The sequence below is a fragment of the Mytilus trossulus genome, chromosome 13, assembly GCF_036588685.1.
Source record: "Mytilus trossulus isolate FHL-02 chromosome 13, PNRI_Mtr1.1.1.hap1, whole genome shotgun sequence".
NCBI lineage: Eukaryota > Metazoa > Mollusca > Bivalvia > Mytilida > Mytilidae > Mytilus > Mytilus trossulus.
The window spans coordinates 28,311,206-28,326,414 of NC_086385.1; the positions used below are offsets into that span (position 1 = coordinate 28,311,206).

General features: G+C 32.3%; 1 long non-coding RNA gene across 1 annotated transcript; it reads left to right on the top strand.

The window, feature by feature from the left end:
* Nucleotides 1-7,722: 7,722 nt before the first annotated feature.
* Nucleotides 7,723-14,342, top strand: LOC134695331 (uncharacterized). The gene is made up of 3 exons (XR_010102744.1): nucleotides 7,723-7,809; nucleotides 12,765-12,833; nucleotides 14,148-14,342. It is a non-coding gene; the product is annotated as an uncharacterized LOC134695331 (long non-coding RNA).
* Nucleotides 14,343-15,209: the final 867 nt, after the last annotated feature.

Below are 15,209 nucleotides of genomic sequence, written 5' to 3' on the forward strand. Positions count from 1 at the left end.
GAAACAGTTAAATTTATACAAATAAAGAACTTCAGGTGAATGCAGTAATGTTGATACCGACTGGAAAATATCGTCAGTAGTGGTCACATCATAATGTGCGTTATATTAGGGAATTTATTTTTAAATGTTCTTCTTATTCATAGATTTTTAAACCAGGGAGGTAATATGGAGCGCCCAGGCCTCACCTGGGACAGTGCAGCAAAAGCACAAGACTAGAAAACATTATTGACAATAGTTGTCTTACTCAAACGATCGACACGAGGCGAGAATAACCCAACATTAACATAAAAAGAAAAGACACAAAGCGCATAGAGTATCCCCCCCCCCCCCCCCCCAAAAAAAAAGGACTACTGGGATGAAGAGATATTGTAATGTTGACTGTCGAAAGAAAAGAGCGTATAAGACAGTAATTACACATTGAAAAAGTCGAATTACGTACCATTCAGACAGTGTATACAAAGGTTCTTTAAAATATACACAGCTTTACATTCTCCCTCATAGACGTGATATTGAGCAAAGCTGCTTTCTCGATGATTGCTGATGTGGCTGTGTATATGTCACACCCTGCACTGTCACACGAATGCATTATGTAACAAGGATTGTTTTTAAAACAGGAGACGTCTATTTATTTACCTTTTTTCTTTCATTGTTCTCACTCGACAAAATAATTCAGATCTTCCAATATCTACATGTATATGCATTCAATACCTATATCAATATGTTGGTTTACAATTATGAATTTTGAAAATGAGGTAATGTTACCATGTGAAATTATTTCAATAACATTGAAGTGTATCCCTCATCCATAAAAATCATTGCTGGAATATTCTTTGTGTAATAGCGCCATATATAAAATGGTTGAAAAAAGATTGGAAAGGTGAAAAAGAAACAAAAAAAAATGGAATTTATGAAGTTTATTCCTACTCTATGTTATTAAAACAATACTTTTAGTAATACACACATATATACATTATATTTCTTCAAACTATTAAAAACACACATTTTAAAGCTTAAGTAGGTAAGTAAGTAAGTAAGTAAGTAAGTAAGTATTCATTATAGTGACACGTGTATCACAACATACATTTAGACAATTATATAGATAGCAATTTGATATTTACACCCGGTCCATTGGACCTATATGTCACTTTACCAATATCGTATCATATTCGAAAACTTAAAAGATTACAAAATAAAAATACAGAGTAAAACGTTAATTGTTTTTTTTCTATGAATGAAAGCTGAATTTACAAATTTTGCATTTTGAATTTGATAGTATCTCAATAAATGGATAAGTTTTTCGGTATTTTGCTAGGACCGTTTTGGGGTTATTGTGTCTTTTCTACACAATGTATGTAGATACCAACTTCATCAACTCATGTTTAGTATAGGTGAGTTTCAAACAAATGAATGCGTATGTAGTTTTTATCGCTTTTCATATGCATATTTGTGCTTTCATAGCCATGTTTTATTGTTTTTTTTTCAGTTTAATATAAAGAGACCACAAATAAGAAGTGAAGGTATACCATTCTTTAACAATTTCGGGAGGTATGTTATACACGATTTATAGTATCAAAATAGACCACATTAAAACTATTCCAATACACACAACTGTAAAGTTTTCTTGATTCGGCATTTTCTAATATGAAGGATTTGCATAGTGTATTCTTAAAAATAAGGAGATGTCGTAGGATTAATAATTGAGACGACTATCTACCACAGTTCAAATGCAATGGGTACTAAGTATATAATTGTGCGGCCTTCATCAATGAGAACAAAACTATCATAAAGTGAGTTGTAAAAGGACCCGAAATCAATAAGTTAACACATTTTAAAGATGTCACGTACGCTTTTCTTACGTTTCTTTTTTTGTTATAGAGCTCTTCAACTGTTTTTGGTTTCTATACGTCTCGGCTTTTAAATAGTCGTTTCTAATGATTCCAGAAAAGCTTTATTTTACTTTATTCCTAGAATTTCTATTAATAAGACACGATAAAATATATGCTGTCTATGCTTTGTCCTATGCTCATTATGGAATTATTAATCATCATTTTTGGCAATATTTTAACGCCGAACGTTTAAGAGGTTTTAAATTTTGCCAAGTGTATTAAAGGCACTATTTAAAAAATGATCTATAGATATAGAAAGATATGGTATACTCATTTTAACATTCAATTTGAAAGCCAATATTTGTATCATGTAGAAATGAGTATACAATCAATTGTCTAATTTTAAAAAATCAAGTCACGCAAAAAAAGCAATCACTACATGTTTTTTTTACTAAATCATGAAGCAAAATGCATTACATTGTAAAACGTCGAACTGTTAAGAGTTGCATATCAGTTTCAAATGTCAAAGAGCATGCTGATTGCTGTTGTTTATCACGATAAATAGACGGAAAATATTTAATGGATTTCTAGTGGGCTAACTATATCAAGGGCGATAACCTCGTATGTTTAGATGTGAACCGTTTAAATGAAAACAACAATCCAATACAGTTTGAAATAACGTCTTACATATTAACCGAATGAAAGTAAGTTGTCTGTTTGATAAACCGAATTCTTTAGAAATGCAGAGATCTTCTATATAATACAAAGAAAACTGCAAACTAAACGGATACCGACATAATAACAATAATAATGAGGGGTTCACACATTGCCGATTATTGCTCCCGTTTGAGACCAGACAGCGAAACGAAACGAAACGAAAAGTGAAACAGTCAGATTACTATCCTCAATTAGCTGGAATGTCCTATCACCTGTCTGAACGCAGTCGTTTATTTCCGTAACAGATTCCTACGTGTCGGAAAGGGTTCGAATAGTTCGGCGAAGCACCCTGAGAGTTAGGTGCGGCCCGTAAAATTCGGGGAAACTCAGCCGATTTAGTCTAGTCGGATTACAATCGTACCTATGTCGTGACAGATTGTACTGTATCGAATCAAAATCTCAACAATGTTCTTTGTATTCTGGACGGTGTCTTGTGGAACGGGAATGATCTGTAGAAATTTGTCATTGCTGTTTTCTGCCGATTGAGTCCCGATTGCATCCAGATCTAGTGATGGTTGCGAATGGTTTTTGCTGAAACCGTTCCGGAACAGTCCCGTTATCAATACGAAATTCATCAATAATGCCCACGTCAGAGTCCCGACAATTACAGAAAACAATACGACTGAGACCAGACAAAGCCGTTTGCAATGTGATCATGGTGATAGAGCGAACCTTAATGCGGGGTTCACACATTGCCGATTATTGCTCCCGTTTGAGATCAGACGGTGATACGAAACGAAAAGTGAAAAGTCGGATTACTATCCTCAGTTATCTGGAATGTCCTATCATTGTCTAAACGCAGTCGTTTAAGTTCGTAACAGATTCCTACGGGTCGGGAAGGAACCGAATAGTTCGGCAAAGCACCCCGACAGTTAGGGGCGTCCCGTAACATTCGGGGAAACTCAGCCGATTTAGTTTAGTCGGATTACAATCGTGCCTATGTCGGGACAGATTCTGCTGTATCGGATCACAATCCTAACAATGTTCTGTGTGTTCTGGACTGTGTCCTGTGGAACGGGAATGATCTGGAGAAATTTTTCATTGTATTTTTTCTGCCGATTGAGTCCAGATTGCATCCAGATCTTGTCGATTGTGAACCGTTTTTGACGAAACCGTTCCGGAACAGTTCCGTTATTAATACGAAATTCATCAATAATACCCACGTCAGAGTCCCGACAATTACAGAATACAATACGACTGAGACCAGACAAAGTCGTTTGCAATGCGATAGAGCGGACCGTGATAGGATAACATTCCGACAGTACCTGCTGATCCGGATTATGCTGACAATTTTCGAACGGATAACTTCCGTCAGCGTCGGTTCACTGTATGGATTACATTCGGTGGAATCGGGACGCAATCGTAACAGGCTCGGTCGAAATTTACCTGGCGAAAGATACAAATTGAATTAGAAGCGGATTGAGAACGGGATTATCGGGATGAATTTGCTTGGAATATCGGCGCTCCCTGAACAATATCGGATTGTTTTCGTGATTAAATTATTTGTTTTACAAATTTTAATTAAAGTTTGAGTTTCCATCCACGATTCACAGGATCTTGATCAGACTTTTGACAAATTTTAATCGGGAATGGTCCTGTCAAGGACGGCAGTAAAAATCGTGAATGTGTGACCCCAGCTTAAAAGGATAACGTTCCTGCAGTACTTAGTCATCCCGATTATGCCGACAGTTTTTGAACGGATAACTTCCGGAAGCGTCGGATCACTGTCTGGTCACTGTCTGATCTCTGTCGGATTACATTCGATAGAATCGGGACGCAGTCGTAACAGACTCGGTCGAATTTTACCTGACGAAAGATATACATAGGATTAGAAGCCGATTGAGAACGGATTTATCGGGATAAATTCGCTTGGAAACGGTTGAATATCGACGCTTCTTGAACAATATCTGATTGGTGTCGTGATTTTATTTTTTGTTTTACAAATCCAAATTTAAGTTTCAATTTTCATCCACGATTCACAGGATCCTGATTAGACTTTTGACAAATTTTAATCGGGAATGGTTCTGTCATGGACGGCAGTAAAAATCGTGAATATGTGATCCAAGCTTTAAACAATTATGTTTAAGAAATTGCGTATGAATTTAACCTGTTATAAAGCAAAGGGTACATTGTAACGAACAAATATTTTACCACTACATACTCAGAAGCTGGTTTGGTTAATCATTACTTTTTATCATGCAAAATCAACAATGCACCATTGATATTTATACAAAAAAACAGTTTTTACACGTATAATTTGTTCAATGTTATTTCAGGCCAACGGCATACAGACCGGACTATATTTGATATGAAAAACAACGAACAGAAATCAGTACTCGTATGACGTTACTCAATTTAAAGCACATATAGCTCATGCTGTATATTTGATGTAAATAGTTATCATTCTTATGACTTAACACTTTTGATAGATAAATATTTAAGGCGACATAGGATGCTAAAGCAATTCTGCACTTCGAATTTTATGATACTTTTTGATAATATTTTTTCAATGCTTTTTCAAAGACGTACAATCATTGGTCAAAAGGATATTTTTTAAACATCAAGTTCCGAAGTTGCCAAATTTTACATATATTTTGCATGAAACAATTTTTTTTTTTGTAAAACAAAAAATCTATTTTTAAGAATTTCAAATTGTATAGAACGAATAATATCTCGAGAGATTTATTATATATTTTTTGAAAGAAAAACAAATTAACCGAACTCGCGTTCTAGCTAACAAGTTGTCTCCTTTTTTTTAATATAGGAGTTATCTATCCTTATTTGACTAAGTTGGAAAACAAAATGTTTCGAAAAATCAAATATGTTTTTTGTTTGTGAAACAGTCACAACCGGGAAATAACTTGCTTACTTTCATTTCTCTGAATAAACCAAACACATGCATTGCCACCTCGTCTCAACATTTATTGATTGAAATAAAAAAGATAGTCAATTGTTGGTACTGCTGTTTGGCAATCCAAATAGGCGATGTACACTAATTTTACCTAAAATTAGTATTACCTATACATTATACAAACTAATATTTATGCTATTACAAAAAACGGTATACTATTCTTTCATTTTATCGCACATAGACTCTTAATTTGACCACAAAAAATAACAACGTCAAAGATGAAACCGCACAAATAAAATGTATTTAAATCTGGATAAATGTCATATTTCTATATTAGAGGACTAGCACATACGGTGCAATAGACACATACTGCCTTCAAAACTCTATTAAAATCTACATTCACCCTGAATTAACTGCATTACCGATATGCAATAATTTAATAAACATGCAGTCGAAGTTCTTTATCTTACAAAATCTTTGTATGTACAAAAAAGGTTAATTCAATCCTTGAATTTCGAACAAAATACGTGAATAAGTTTACATCTGTATTCCTGTTGACAAAACATACCTACCAGTGTTATAATTAATCATGAATAAGGTGATACATTGTTTGAATATCTCTTTCAAACAGACAACTTTGAAGACCATAAAACAAATAAATCAAATACAATTTGTAGTTACCCCACATACGCTTTCAAACGTTTCTATACTTTCATTTATAGATAATACCATCAAATCTGTATTTGCACATATCTTTAAACTGTCAACAACATGTAACTGATAAGTATAAAGACATTTTTTGATTTATTTTGTCTGATATCTGTATTCAATTGAGTGATAACAGGTGACAGAAAATAATAATAGCATTCCTTGGTATCTTGGTGTGAGTTAAGAGACTTGATTTGGGATACATATTTAATCAATTTCGATAGTAAATAAAATATTTGCAGACTCGTTTTTTTATTATTTTGTGCTTATATCATTATATATTATATAGATAATTCATTTTTATTTTTGTTATCATGCGTGTTATTTTTAATTTATTTACTTGTTCAATTATATTTTATTCTATGTATGTTTATATTGTTTATCTGTGTTGTGTATATTAATCATGTTACTGTAATTCAAGTAAACTAATATACCATCAAGTGCAAATTGTTATACTGATTTAAAAAAAATATATAGAAATAACAATATATGTATCATGTCAATTATATTCATTCAACATTTTACACTATCTAGTATGTATATTAAGATAAGATGACTGCATTTTTATACATTATATAATCTGATTAATCCCATTAAGATAAGTATGATACGCGTTCTTATTATATTCTAAAACTATATATTGTTATACTTGAGATTGTGTGTATAAATAAAAATATTATATTTTGCCCAAATGTGATGATGTTTATTTTTTATTCAAAATTGAACTGTTTTTTTCTGTTATCAATTATAAATCAAGCATTTTCTCAAATGACTTAATATATAATGTAATTGAACGACAGATTTTTAAAATTCAAATTTCTATTGCGTTTACAACAATCAAAATAAGAAGATAATGTCCATGTGTCCACAGATAGAAATAACGTTTCGTCCCGAGAGTATTACTATCCGAGTAGTCAACACTTTAGGTTAGCTCCTCTCCGTTAAACATTCAGTATAGGTGACTTTGGAACATACAAGCATTGTTAAGAATAGGGAAAAAGACCTTAGGCGTTTTGGCACAACCTTCTGGAGTTTTTGGATACTTATTGCTTTTCAACTTAATATTTGTTTGGCTTTCTAACTAGTTTGATCTGATCATCACTAATGAAGCGTAGGCTTATGTTGACGAAACGCACGTCTGGCGTATCGAATTAAAATCCTGGTACCTTTGATAACTAATTATAACGGAAGAATCAGTAACTATGATAATGGTATTTATCAGCAAATACAATTTACTACACAATTTTTGTTCTCTCTAAGTGGTAAAGAAACAGAATAAATATAGGGAAAACAGTCACAAAAACGAAAATAACACGTTATAAATTCCCGAGTTTCGAAGCGCATTTCGAGATTTGCCTTCGTCTGGAACGATTACAATATTTGAAGCCAAGAATATACAAATGTATGATTGCCTAGACAGTTGAAAAGCTATGTTACCAAAGAGGACCGAACAAATTCGAAAACATTCCTATGTATTCCAATGTTGTCTTTCGACTTTTAAAATGTTCACTCTATTTTATAGGTTTCTTTAAATAAAAGGGGAGGGATTTGACCGTTTTGATAATATGTGTATCGATCAATATACGGTTTTCTTTATCTATATTATTAAACATTTTTGACAAAAGGGTATGATTATCGGATATTTCCACTTGAGTAAACTGTAAGATATTTCCAAAAGGAAATCCACTGTCTATTTAAAACGTTAAGGTAGGTGAAACTTAAATATGAAGCGGTCGTATTAAATGAAAAGCTGATAACATTCTTAACAAAATTTTAATTTTAATCGTTTCATGGATCAAAGAAAGTTTGCTGTATCAAGTAGACAGTTCAATGATACTTATAATTCTAGTAATGTTATGATAACAGATATAGACCAGGAAAAAAAACATTGTAGTTGGCATTTATAAAATATGAATAAAAATACAAAATAATGCATGTAAAACTCTAACGCAGATAGAACCTAACTTTATCTTAAAATGTCTTTTGTAATTGAACGTTTGATCTTTACTTAAGAATAATATTGAAATATATGCACCTTTGAAGTAGCTTTAAACGTTGAAAAATCTGTTAGCATTACTGTATCAAATTTCATGTGCATGTGGTATATGATGCTTTAAAAAGTCATTTAATCAATACATACATTATTGGGTTCAATCCTGCTTCATTACGCATACGATATATCTATCTTATGAACACGAGGGGTGTACACTTAAAGTAGATGGGGTTTCTAAATTAGATTTGAAAGAATTGTAAATTCATAAAATGTAGAATAAAGCATGATTTAAAAAAAAATGATAAAAAGAATAATGGTTCACAGAGTTTATTTTCACAGGTTGGGCTAAATTGACAGATTTTGTATAGATTGCATTGTCACCGACTATATTTGGAAAACCCAATTTTCAGCCATAAAACGATAACTTCACCAAATAATTTTGAGATATCATATGAGAAGATAGCTCTACGGGTCACGAGACTCCTTTTCTTCCTAATAATAAAATTGGTAAATTCCAAACACATTTTATTGTAGAAGAAATTTTATCTGAATTATTTGCCCTAACATTTGAGATCCACCCCCTTCAGTGGCAAAAATGGAAAAAAAATCAATTTAACAAAAGTGTTTTGTTTTTTGTGAAATATAACCATAAATACAATAAAACATGTCATTTTCTATATTGCAATGAAATACTTACACACCAATTACTTACTACACTTAAAATTTGCACATTTTATTAAAGATCTAGAGTGATTGTTTTCTGTAATTTCAAAACAAAAAGATTGAGGAAGACACCCTATCTACATTAACCGTGTCAATATAATATAAGAAGACGAAGACATGCTGATCCATGAACATGTCAGCTAAAGTTTCTGCTCAAAATTCAGGCTAATTTGTGACGGTCATATCGAAGGTCCTTATTATTTAAGAAATGTTTCAAGTTAATGCTTTAATTAAGGATGACATCGCATCGCTGTATCACCAGATACCAGAAAGGTTCATGCTTTTATATAGAATTCATCAGTGTTAACAATCAAAACGGCAAACATATATTTTGTTTTTAAGTTAAATATTACATGATACCAAACATATAGTCGGTGAAAATGATACAACAGATCAAAATAAATATAAAAATATACAGTGATTGATATCTGTTTTAAACAATTATATTGATTTACTCACTACGTAATTCATATAATTATTTTATGTAGCACAATAATAAATAGCATAAGATATCTTAAACAAACGTATTGATTTATAGGTTAACTCAGTAAATACAAACATTTAATACATTATAATGATAAATAGTTTTATAATTCTTATCAACTATCAAATGAAATCTCTTGCAATGATATTGTCACCTATGTTATCTAAATCCGGACTGTTCAAATAATCTGAATGTCAAAACAAACAAAATATATGAATGGCATTACACACCTGATATTGAATGCTCATAACAAAATGTTTGTTCCGAACGATAAGAGTTTCGAACGCAAACTAAATGCTTGTAGTAATCTTCAGTGTTTATTTAAAAAAAAAATTTAGCATGTATGAATTTATGTAAACATTTTCGTAACATGATTTGTGTGATAGCTGGCTCTCATAGATATTTTTTGAACTTGAATAGACACTCGTAAAATGAAAAGTATATAAAGTCATTGCTCCAAAGAACCTGAATTTGAAATACAGGACCTACATATTGGATGTTCTATCAATCAACTATGGACATATATATGTATCACGCTGTTAACGTCAGTCTATGAGTTGATAAAATACTTTATGTGTAATATGTTATCACTCAATAATAAATATAGATTTAGTTCTGCAAATTATGTCGAATGGTTGCTTTATTCATTTAAATGGCATAACCTTTGGTAAATTCCTAACAATATTACAATAATAACCAATATCAAACAAGCATTTCCCAGTTGTTTATGATACAAGTACGAAAATAACCATGATCCAACGCATACATGCTAAGACATTGTCGAGATCTAATTAATCCAACAAAACACAAACTGAACTCATATTTATACAGCAAGCAAATTTGAGTATAATCTTCAGATGCAGACATGTGTGTGTGTGTGTACATAATTCAAATTAATAATCACCGCAATTATGAATTGTAACAGCGACGTACTACACAATGATTTCACATACATTTACAGTTATAAATATATATATTTGACCAAGGCAATGTAATATGCTCATAGTAAGATTAACTATAACATGTAAAGTGCAATGTAAAACAATATGAAAGATACTAGATGGTGCGATTTGTTGTAATACAAGTAATCCAGGTTTATTTTTTATTATCTTGGTTAGAAACGCAAGTCATTGGAAACAATCTAGTCATTTATTTAGATAATTGAAAGCAAGTAGCATATTTATCAGCATCTATCAATCTGACTATAATGTTAAAAAAGGGAAATACATGAAGGGAAAAAAGCTGAATGAATCCTATAGATACTGATCTAATAACATGAAAAATTGAAATGTTGATACCATACTTTATATTTTATCTTTGTCACATGAAACGTGTTGATATGTGTTCTAGGTATTGCATACGGTCAAATATCTAAACTCCTTAGGCTTTCCGAGAAATTAATTGGATGTGCACAGTTACGTTCAATACAAGGGAGATTCCAAAGTGTATTCAAACTTATACATGTAAATCGAATGGAAACAGAAAACGTCATGGCAAAAAAAAAGGCAGACACCAGTACACTAAGTACAACATAGCAGATAAGACTGAACAACACGAACACCACCATAATCCGGGGATGATATAAGATACCCCCGCGGGAGGGATTTATGTGATGACAATTCGAACATGAATAACTGTCGTCATCTGTGTAAAATATATACCCCAACACTTGTAAAAGTCAACTTTTGATCACGTCCATTAAATCTCAGAAAGAATGATTTCAACCTCGCCACTTTGAAATCATGTTTCAACAGCGTCCTTCAGAGGAACAACCTATCATTGAAATCTTAACATGATATATCAGTTCCGGGCTACCGTATCAACGACGGATATATCCCCATATGCAGGCGATGATGTAATGTTGCTTCGTTGAAATGAAAAGTTTAACAATGCATAAGCTGAAATCATCTTTTGCTATATGTTTTCAACCCACCCTAATCATCAATTTCTAACTATCTGTCAAGATATGAGGCAGTAAAAATGATATATTCTTACCCCCATACAATCATACTACACAAATCGTATCAAGTGTGTCATTGGGCTGCGGTCTCATTGACGTACTAACTTATTTCATAATGTCAGTTATTTTAAAGGTAGACTTTCATTTTCTAATAGAAATATATATATTGTTTATATATTATCACTTTCAGCAGATTTCAGTCAGTATATAGCTAATGGTGATATCTTTGGTTAGCTTGCTTGTTAGCTGAACCGTAAAGTCATTGTTAGGTAACTACCCTCCTTAAATAGTGGACTAGCCCAACAGATAACAAATCTATCTCTCTGTAGGACTAAGCTACTTTAAAAGAAGGGTAGTATACCTTACATAACAATGACTTCACGGTTCAGCTAACAAGCAAGCTAACCAAAGATATTACTATTAGCTACATACTGACTGAAATCTGCTGTAATTATAAATGGGACTTATGTTATCTTAATCCCTTCCTTTGTGATATATCTTTATTGAAATATATTGTCTTACATTGGACATGTTTTATCAAAAGATATTCGATTTACCTTTATTGATGTTTTAAGGAATTTATAGTTTTCTTTGAATTATCGTATGCATGCTTTAGTATACAAGGAACTCCTAGTAAAGTTCTTTATAGAGAAAATATATTCTCATTTTAATATTTCTTTAACATGTATCTTGTTGGTTGCGTCCTTAATTAAAATTATGCTATGCATTTATATAATGTTATTTTCCTTGTACGTTTAATAGTATTATTCTTAACGTTACAATGCCATATTTTGATTGGCTGATATGATGCAGACAATTTACTCTTTCCATGTCTGAGCGGAAGAAAAAAAAGAATTAATTTCACACAGTCGTCCAGACCAATAATGAATCGATAATGTAAAGGACAATGAATTGAACTTACACTAAGTCAATAAAGACAAAGCTTAAGTTCTACGTTTTGGCAAAGATTTTATTATTTGACTTTTATGTACTTGACGTCATAGAAGATAACTTTCAACAAAACTCCTCGGTAAAAGACAAAAATATTAGGACATTCAGTATGATTATGACACATAGCTGAGAGGGTTATAGAGAAGATTGGTACCCCTCGAAAAAAAATTGACAATCTTGGTTTCGCCGTAGTTAACAATAGTCCCTTTTAGGGGTACCAATCTGCTCGATCACCCTCTCAGGCATGTGTTATTTATATAGTATTACCAACAGTAATAAAATAAGACTAATTTTGTTCCCTTTCAAAATCGATTTTATATACATGTAAACGCTTTTCAATTTTCACTGGGCATTAAACATTTCGGATGCAAATATGATGCACAATGAGATTAAAAAAATAAAAAATAAAAGGTGAAAGAAAGTTTGTTGACCTTTGAACTATGTTGCTTAATATATTAATTTTTCCGGTTGCTGTCATGCTAATTTTTACATATTTTATGTTCATATTGTCATCAGATTAATTTTTACTAGTTGTTATATTTGTTTTTCAGGTTCCAACATGATAGTTTCGTTAGAAATTGTTCTTATACTCCTAGTAAATCTGTATAGTCAAAATGAATGTGAGTACTTTTCTTTTCGTATTTAGTCCCTTACATCATGGATAGAATAATTAGATATGAATTTATTATTACAAATTTGAGTCGATGGTACTGACTGATAGCTTAACTGCATACAATATGAACCTGAAGTATTTAGTTCATTCAGGTTTTGTTTTTGATTGATAAAACTCCTTAGGTTGTATTATTATTAACGTGGTAATTTTCATAAATCTTCTGTTTACAAAATAAGAATTTTTCGAAAAACTAAGGATTTTCTTAACCCGGGGATTTATTACCTTAGTCGTATTTGGCTCAATTTTTTTAAAATTTTGGATCCTCAATGCTCTTCAACTTTGTTCTTGTTTGGCTTTACACATATTCTATCAGACTCACGAGTCTTATGTAGACGAAACGCGCGTCTGGCGTAGAAAATTTTAATCCTGATGCCTTTGATAACTACTATAAGAATAAGGTGATGTGAAATGAATAAAAAACTGTGTATAAGAGAACATATGGCATGGGTATTATATTGACGGTACCATTTTGTCAATGCATTATATATGATAACTAAGATATCTACAATAGTATTTTACGTATAAAGCCTTATACAAATAGTGTACTTGCACTTTCTTTTCGTAGGTATTTATTTTTGCGAATTGTGTTTATCACGGGTATTCTTTTTCGAGATTTTATAATTTTTGCCTTTCAGTTGAAAGGTTACATTTAGATCCGCGTGTATTTATCTGCGCGATAATAAACCAACCGCGAAATTCGTGAAAATAAATACACCGCGAAAATAAGAACAATTACAGTATTGAAACACTGATTAAACAAAAAAAGTCCAGAAGTTAAGTAAACCCAAGGCAGAGCAATGGAACTGAGGCGGAGAGAAATTCGTTCCTTAATTTATTTACTTTTTGAAAATTTTGTAATTGCTGTTCAAATTCCGACAAATAAAAATTATACAGAAACTAATTGTAGCAGTACATACGTCTTCTAAAAAACTTTTCGTATTCACGAATTATGCAAGTTTATCAGCATTACATATTGTTTTTCAAAACTTTGTATGTTTATTTTTCAAAGTTCTAAAATAACACTATTCCAGATGTTTACAAGAAACACGAGTGTTAATAAACTCATCATATATACCAGGATTGAAATTTGGTATTTACACGAGATGGGCGTTTCGTCGACACAAGTCGAACCAGTGACGCACGAATAAAAAGGTCATAAGGCCAAATAGATTACGAAGTTTAAAAGCATAAAGGACGAAAAGTTTTGCCAAATAGAGCTGATGTAATCATTCTTTTTTAAATGCTAAAAACATATTTTCAGGTGCGAAAAACAACGAAACTACTTCAAATATGTACTTTAGCAACACTTATACTACACCAATGATTACCGGAAACAACACATCTAGTTCAAATACTACAACTTCTACCGAATCGTTTCTGGATAACAATGCCGTTACAATACCTGATACAGAAAGTAACGATCCAAATACAACAACTTCTGCATTGAACAACGATCAAAGTATAGATTTCAGCGACACAACTACATCACAATCTGTTGAGAACAACAACACAACTACATTACAATCTGTTGAGAACAACTACACAACTACATCACAATCTGTTGAGAACAACGACACAACTACATCACAATCTGTTGAGAACAACGACACAACTACATCACAAAAGGTCGAGAACAACGACACAACTGCATCACAATCTGTTGAGAACAACGATACAACTACATCACAATCTGTTGAGAACAACGAGACAACTACATCACAATCTGTTGAGAACAACGACACAAATACATCAGAATCTGTTGAGAACAACGACACAACTACATCACAAAAGGTCGAGAACAACGACACAACTACATCACAGTCTGTTGAGAACAACGACACAACTACATCACAAAAGGTCGAGAAAAACGACACAACTACATCACAATCTGTTGAGAACAACGACACAACTACATCACAATCTGTTGAGAACAACGAGACAGCTACATCACAATTTGTTGAGAACAACGACACAACTACATCACAATATGTTGAGAACAACGACACAACCACAACACTATCGGTTGAGAACAACGACACAACTACATCAGAAAATGTCGAGAACAACGACACAACTACAAAATCATCGATTGAAAACAACGACACAACTACACCACAAGCTGTTGCGAAGAACGACACAACTACATCACCATATGTCGAGAACAACGACACAACTACATTACAATCTGTTGAGAACAATGACACACTCACCATTCCTGCTACAAGGGACAACGATACATTTACAACATACAATGAAAGAAACAACGATACAACTGCAACATCTTATCCAGGGAACAACGGTTCAAGACATCCAAATACAACTA